Here is an 8,718-nt window from a genome sequence, read left to right on the forward strand (position 1 = left end):
CTGTGATACTGGCCTGTCGTATTCCTGTAGTACTGTCCTGTGATACTCTCAGTACTGTCCTGTGATACTGACCTGTCGTATTCCTGTAGTACTGTCCTGTGATACTGTCCATAGTATCACAGGACAGTACTTCAGGAATACGACAGGCCAGTATCACAGGCCAATACTACAGGTTTTCATGTAGTACTGTGGCGGTCCTGTGATACTATGTACAGTATCACAGGACAGTACTACAGGTATTCCTGTAGTAATGCTGCACTGGTTTATTAGAGCATACTTGTGGTCCAGCACAACCATGGCATCTTCACTATTGAAAAAGCGGTTAAATTAAAAAAATTGCAAAGACATTTAAAACATATTGACACATTTATTACATATGAGTAATACTATACACAAAACATCTTTTGTATACCGGTAAATGATGGCTAGAGTAATGCAACAACATTTCATCTTTATGTAAACAAGGATTTACATCCACCAACATTCTGATGTCACATGAATTACTTTCCCTATTTCATACATTGTTCATTGCTGCCATTTTGAGATCACATAAAGTAAGCTAGATTCGACCCAGAATCCTTCTCGCTAACACAACAATAAAAATTATTAATGCCTCTGTCACATTCGCCGATCGGTTGCTTTACGGCGAGACAAAACAGCAGTATTATTTATTACTATACAAACCACCTACATGTAGCTTGTACAAGGATGATCAAATCAGCTATTTTCGACTCGCCAGAAGGCCATGGGCCGGCGAATATAACAAAGGCATACCCAGTGTTATGATAACTTGTAAATGAAGTAATATATGGTTGTAAGGAAAAAAACCCTGTATTATATGACCAAATGCATTTCCCCCTTTTGTCAACACCCGATTGGCTTAATACTAAACATCCTGTACTCAATGTATTTTAAGTACTCCTGTACTTTATTGCATTAATAATGCGAGCGCATAAACATATGCGTTTTGAACTGATCGAACAAGTAAATATTAGGGACTGCTTGCACGTAGCCATTAAGACGTTACAACAATCTGATAATGCGAGTGCGAAGAGCGAGCTTAAAAAATCGAAATATCTGCATGAAAAATAAAAAAAATTAATAAATTTGTGTAATTGTGAACATGATAACTATGTAAGCAAACAACTGATACGAGCCCGAAGCTCGAGCAAAAAAACGTCGAGATTTAGACCTAAAACGTGACACTCTATTCATTTTCGCAAATCATAAAAAGGATGACTTATAGGGGGTCTTCGTGCATTAATAAAGCGATCACAAAACTGTTGATATTGTGATCTGAAGCTGGATAATGATTTAAATTAAGAAAACAAGTTGAGTATCTGAATGAACATGTGCGCGCATGTTTTATAATTATTTAGTCCCAGACTATGGGCATTTTATATACATCTGCTATCACGAAAATCAAAGCGAGCGCGAACTTAAACTTTTTGATATTCCGATCTGAAAAAGGAGTGAATTTCAGCTATATATTTTAAACACTTTGCAGGAAAATTATGAGGTTGATATGGGTGGCACTTAATAAAGCACTGATATTTTTCTTATAATATCTTTGGCCCGAATTCACAAAGGTGGATTCTGCAAAATCCACGGATTAATCCACGGATTTTGTTGAGTCCACAGTCCACGGATTCGCTTTTGTGATTCACAAAGGTGGACTCGACCAAATCCACGGATTCTACCAAGTCCATTACGTTATGATTTCGAGTCAACTGTTTGGGGTGGTCTGAAACAGTGGACTTCACAGAATCCGTGGATTCTAGGCGTAATTGGCCAATCACAGCGCAGCATTTGGGTACATCTTTGTGCAGACAAACGAACCGCTGGACGATAATTTTGCAGCAAAATTTCAGGTGGAAGACTGGACGTGAAAGTGGTGGAAAAAATACATGCTGGACCGAGCTCCGAGAAAATTGTGAGTAATTTGACATATTTGTTTGATGAGCAATATTTTTTGTCACTTTTTATGTATTGATTTGTGAAGTAATGTCCGAATTTATGTCATAAATGCATGTATATTAGGTACGGTCATGAGAGTCGAGTTAGTGAAAAAAAATTCTCGCGGAAATGGTTTTGTGTAGCCCCATAAGTGCATTTCTGTGTTGGTCTTTCGCGAGCTCTGTGACACGGCTAGACGTACTCGTTGACGTTAGACGATTAGACCTTTGACTTGTTCCCCTTTTCACTCGATTCTTCCGAAATTTCTGAATCCCCCTGACCCTGTTCCTGGATTTTCTTATATCTACATGGTCTATCTTACTCTAGCCTGCACGCCTGAAGGCTCCTGGAGAGTAAAAATCAGTTGAGTTACCGTACTCTACGGTGCATCTCAGAATGATAATCAGATTCAGAACTTACAGTCAAGGAAACTCCCTCTTTTGCGAGAGCGACAGAATCTCGAATAACAGGGATTTGTGGTCGCATGACGTAATCTGTTAGGATCTCACCGAATAGCTTTCCTGTACAAAGTGAATGGGGTTTTTTACATACCCTCACTAAAAAAATCATATAAAAAGCACCACGGTGGCTGAATTTTATTTTCAAATATGTTAAAGAAAACTAAATTTGTCATCTATATTCTAAAAAATAGAATTCGCCACCGTGGTGCTTAGACGCTATTGAAGAAAGAAGACACATTTATGCTGAAAAAATTCAAGCAAAAGTTCTCGTAAGAGGAGGTTAGTCTCTGCGTTCAGCCTTTGTGCTGCGATACTCCGCTGCATGTTGTAGCCGAACGTGTGGTGTGTGTGTGTGCACTGCGTGTACAAAGTGTGCATAGAGCTATGGTACTACCATGGACCTTCCATGATCATGCTGAAAGTTATTTTGGGTACGGCATTACGTAATATATGATAAGAAAGACTTGGAAAATATATTCGTTCCTATGGTAGTAACCTCTAACCAGCTCTCCGGCGGTTTAGTGCTATGGAAAATGGACATGCAGTTCTCGATAATGTTCATAATCTAAACCATTGATTTCACACCTGTTCACTGCTAGCATGGATCATGTCGAATGGAGAATGGTCATGATCATAATGACATCATGATATTGCTTTTAACTCATCTGGGCTGGACGTTTGAGGGAAGTTTGGACATGGATCGAGCTGACAGGCAGACTTTTATAATGCACTTGATTTGGTGACCGCTAGCCCCAATACTTTGCAGTATGTTTGTTTTGAAGGTGAATACAGTATACTTTTTTCCAATTCGTTGGCTTCGTCAACCAGCCAATGATTGTTTTAGGACAGACCTGTATTCGGCATGTTTTGAAATTGCATATCGACTTAATAATTTCCATGACTTCCGCCGGCACTAGTAGTGGAAATAATATTATAATGATGTATTGATTATGGATTGTGCAGCAGATCATATTAAAGCTGAAGATGAATGCTCAGGTGGAATTAACATGAAAGTTGGATATTATACGGATAAACATGACGGTTGATCCAAAAATATGATCTAATTACGGCACATTTAACGTCCGGATTAAGGGTAAGTGATGAACGAAAATCAAATTGAATGCTTGACAATAAATAAGAGAGAGAAAAGAGAGAGGGGGAGAGAGAGGCACATGTTTTAAAGATAACAATGCACGGTTGTATACACGCGTACACATTTTCACCGCTCTTACCGAGTGTTTCGCACACATACATAAGGGTCTGAAAACAGCCGAGAAAGAGTACACAGGGCGAAGGTTTTCAGCGGTGATTCACGCTTCGGTGAACACACCTATCTCGAAAAGGGGACTTTTCAAACGATCTCGGAAAACCGGGAGTTTCCCTGACTGACTGACAGAAGTTCAGTAAGCACTACCATAGTAGATCCATGGTACTATCCATGGTCATGATGGTCATGAGTAAGCCTACGGGCCGGCTATGACTATGTATGCCTAGACTGATTTTTACTCTCCAGGAACCTCCAGGCTAGTCTTTTCAGCAATTTTGAAGATTTCATTTGAGATGATGAATCGTTTCAAAGAAAATAAATTTTGGAGAGCAGTAACGTATTTTTATTTTAGCAAAGGAAAAATAACCCTATGTCAATTTCATTTTCTATGCAGAACAAAAAATGGCAGAAAATCACCGTGCTCATTTAATGCATCTTGATCGTGTCAACAGCCTCAGAGAGGTAAGCTTTGTTTCAATTGAACAATAAACCGATGCAGTGCTTATTGCAAAATATTTCCCTTTTTTATAACTGACAAAATTATGACTTGTTTCTATATGGAGGAGATACTGGTTGAAGCACTAGTGATGAAACCAACATGGCAAATTTTTGTTCCTACTTGCACAAGCAGTGACAATTTTCAAGATTTAAAAATGGATGGAGTCAAAATGAAAGGAGTACAGCAATTAAAGCAGCAGATTATTTGAAACATTTGACTTGATGTATGCAATGCATATTAATGTAAAAACAAAATTAGGAAAAGAAAAACTTAATCCTAAATAGACTGGGCTATTTCCATACTGTACCTAAGAAGACTAGGGGGGGGGGGGGCTGAATGGTTAGCAAACCTTACCTATTGTTCAGGGAATCTTGAATTATCAAATTTATTTTTCATGTTTGTCTACTCTAATTTTTTTTCCATGTATACACAGATAGCCAACAGGCCCAGACCCTGACGGAGCCTTTCGAATGCGGTATCGCTTCTCAAAAGAGACTGCACTCCATCTCATCAACATGTGTGAGGGTGATCTGAGGAGGAATACAGAATGTAGTGAACCTCTACCTGTTGTCATAGGTGTCATCGATGGGACTCATGTCTACATTAGGAGTCCTGGTGGGGAACAAGCCCTGTACTTCCTTAACCGGAAGAACAGGTATTCCGTCAATGTGCAGTTGTAACAGAGTATACATTTAATATAAATGTATACTCTGTTATGCCAGTCTGAACTTTTGGGAAAGGGTCGATAATGTGACTTGTACTCCTATCATCATTCCAAATGAAAGTAGTGGTCATCGACTTTTTTTTAAGCATTGAAATTTAGATGTTTTATTTATCACCCTCTCTTTGTAATGTTCTGTAAAGTTTTTATTTTTCCTTTAAATATGCTCTTTAGCATTTTCCTTACAAATTTATTTATCTAGATATTAGACGCTACAGACTAAGAATTTAAGTGAGTCTTTCGATAATTGTGTAAAAATCTTACAATTCCATTGTATTTCTTTAAGTTAGAGAAGTGTGAAAATTATTCATACAAAGACCAGTTCCTTCTAACTAGGTTTAATTCAAAAATAAATACTCACTTTCTTACTGTCATGCTCTTCGTGTATTTTTCAATTGATAATGCCGAAGTCATATATCAATATTCAATAAATACTTAATCATCATACAGAGTGAAGAATATAAGTACATTAATAACATAAATATACTATTGTTTTACCCCTATCTTACGTCTGAGCTGGACATTTAAAATGTATTGCCCTAGTTTTAATGAATATTTTTTTTTTGCAGGAGTTTCTGCATTTTATTCAGAAATCAATGATAATAATCATGTTCACATAATTCAATGAATACAAATTAAATGTGACAATTTAAAAGATACAATATAAATAATACAAACAAGACTGATAATTAAATCATACCTTAGCATGTGATATAGTTCGGTAAAATACAGGGGCCAGCTATTATAAGCACAGAGGTGGTTGAAGCAATAGCAGCCAGGAGAGGGGCTACATGAAAACCATCATAAATTATATTTGATAAATTGATCGTCACGAAATATAAGATTTAAATATATATATATATATATATATATATATATATATATATATATATATATATATATATATATATATACATATATACACACATATATATATTGGTAGAAAAAAAATGGTAAAAAGAAGTGCAAGTGTGTGCATGTGGGTGAGTGCAGGTGAATCAAATTAGGTATACTTAGAAATAAGAAATTTTTTCAACGAAGCTTTAAACGAATAGAGAGATGTACATTGTTTTATAGCATGTGGCAATGCATTCCAAATGTCTGGGCCACGGTGGCGTATCGTTTTATGAGCGAGTAATATTCTTGGGTTGGTTAAGTGAAGATCTGGTGAATGCCGTGTTGGATAATTGTGAATGTCTTTGTTGTAAACAAAAAAATTGCGAAATGGAATCGGGATAGTATTGGATGAAAATTTAAACATAAATATGGCCGTTTGATAAATGTTAATATCTTCAATTTTCAATGTTTTTAAGTTGTGAAATATTGGATCAGTATGTGCAATGAAATGTGAATGAGTACATATGCGGAGTGCTTTCTTTTGGAGACGGAAAATCGTTTCTATTTTTACCTTACTACCATACCCCCATACTAAGTTGCAGTAAGATAAGTGGGATAAAACGAACGAATTATAAAGCATAAATAATGATTTTTTGGAGAGATAATATTTTAATCTAAACAAAATTCCTATTCCTCTGGATGCCATCATGCAAATATTGTGAATGTGACTGTTCCAGGTTAAATTTGAGTCAATCCATACACCTAAAAATTTGGTTTCTTGTTTTTCAATGATAGGGATGTCATCTATGTATATATTAAGGAACATATGTTTAGTTTGAATGTGTTTAAAATACATAAAATTTGTTTTGCTTATATTTAGGGAGAGTTTATTAGCTTTAAACCATTTTGATAATTTCTTTAATTCTAAATTAAGTGTCGGGACGAGTATACTTAAGTCTTTGTGGGAATAGAAGACATTTGTATCGTCTGCAAATAAAACATATGTTAATTCTCGAGATGCATTTACAATATCATTCATATAAATCAAAAATAGCAAGGGACCTAAAATCGATCCTTGTGGTACTCCACATTTCATAGTACAAATATTGGATGTTTTTTATTTGAAAGAAACATAATGGCGTCGATTACTTAAGTAATCTTTGAACCAAGTGAAAACAACCCCCCTGATTCCATATCTCTTTAATTTACAAAGTAAAATGCGGTGATCCATTGTATCGAATGCTTTTGATAAGTCCATAAAAACCCCAACATTGTGTTCTTTTTTAGAGAGAGAATCAGATATTTTGTCGAATAATTGTAAAATTGCATAATTGGTTGAGTGATTCTCTCTAAAACCATATTGATTTGGAAATAATATATTGTTATTGTTTAAAAAGGAATACAATCGCTTGTAAACTACTTTTTCAAGAATTTTAGAGATACTCGGTAATAAAGATATTGGTCGGTAGTTGGAAGTGAGACATGGGTCATCTTTCTTATATATTGGTATTATTTTTGCAATCTTAAGTGGATCGGGAACAATGCCATGATACAGAGAGAGGTTAAAAATATGCATGAGCGGTGAAGCTATAAAGTGAATTATTTGTTTTAATAAACAGACACTTATTCCATCATGCCCTGAAGATTTAGTTGGTTTCAAAGACCTAACAATTTCTAAGATCTCATGAGTATTAGTCGGATTAAAAAATAAAGAATGTTCCGGAAAGTCGTTTAAGTATTCAGAAAAGTCATTATCATTAGATACTATTTTTGAAGCTAAATTTGGACCGATATTATTGAAGAAGTTATTAAAGGCATTAGCAACATCACTTGGGTTTCGCAAGTGTTGACCATTTTCTACGAAATTGATGTTATCATAGTTTTCTTTTTTCTTACCTAATATCTCATTTACAGAATTCCATAATGATTTTTTATTATCTTTGTTATTTTCAATTTTATCAGAAAAGTAAGATTTGCGAGCAAGGCGAATAACTGAAGTTAATTTGTTGCGGAATTTTTTGTATTTATTTATGTTTTGAATTGTAGGCGATTTAATGGATATTTTATAAAGTCTATTCCGAGTGAATATGGATTTAATTATACCTTGTGTGACCCACGGTTGTTTGTTCTTCTTTTTTCTCGATTTAACTCTTAGTAATGGCACGTTTTTATCATAATAATAAAGAAGTTTATTTAAGAATATTACATAAGAGTCATTTGCATTTTGTTCTAGGTAAATATCATGCCAATCTTCTTCAGCCAAATCTACCTTAATGGATTCTATATTACGTTGGGTTTCATTCCGTCTGGTTATGTTATCTTTGTCCCTAGGTTGGTGAGGGCGTTTGTCATTTGGATACATTGCAAAAATAGGCAGATGGTCTGAAATATCATAGTATATTATTCCATTATCACTTTTATCAAGTGCATTAGAAAAAATATTATCAAGTATTGTATTTGATATGTTAGAAATTCTAGTTGGTTTATTAACGAGATGTTGTAATCCAAATGATGATAATAAATTAGTAAAATGTTGACCTATTGTAGTATAGGGGAATGACAAATCAATGTTAAAGTCGCCCATGATAAAGATTTTTTTGTTTTCTCGAGAAACTGATTCAAGACTAGATTCCAATTCATTTAAAAATATATCAGCATTATTGGTTGGGGGTCTATAGATTACACCGATTATTTTATTCTTATTTTTAGCGTTAGAAATTTCAATGAATAAGGATTCCATATTTTGAAGTTCAATATCATGTCTTACTTTGTAATTAAGATCTTTATGTACATAGAGAGCGACACCTCCTCCCTTACCAACTTTTCGATCTATATGGAGGAAGTTGTAATTATCAATGTTATAAATTGGAGGAGACAATGGATGCAACCATGTCTCCGTGAGACCAATAATAGAAAATGTGTTTAATGTGGATAAAAATTCGCAGAAAGTATCAAAATTTTTTTGTAAGCTTCTTAT

The 8,718-nt window shown here is 34.9% G+C and overlaps 1 long non-coding RNA gene across 1 annotated transcript; it reads left to right on the forward strand.

Moving 5' to 3' along the window:
• The first annotated feature begins 1,840 nt into the window (after positions 1-1,840).
• LOC121405786 lies at positions 1,841-4,643 on the forward strand. Its single transcript, XR_005968696.1, has 3 exons — positions 1,841-1,933; positions 4,079-4,146; positions 4,617-4,643. It is a non-coding gene; the product is annotated as an uncharacterized LOC121405786 (long non-coding RNA).
• Positions 4,644-8,718: the final 4,075 nt, after the last annotated feature.

This window comes from Lytechinus variegatus, chromosome 1 (assembly GCF_018143015.1).
Source record: "Lytechinus variegatus isolate NC3 chromosome 1, Lvar_3.0, whole genome shotgun sequence".
NCBI classification, from domain to species: Eukaryota; Metazoa; Echinodermata; class Echinoidea; order Temnopleuroida; family Toxopneustidae; genus Lytechinus; species Lytechinus variegatus.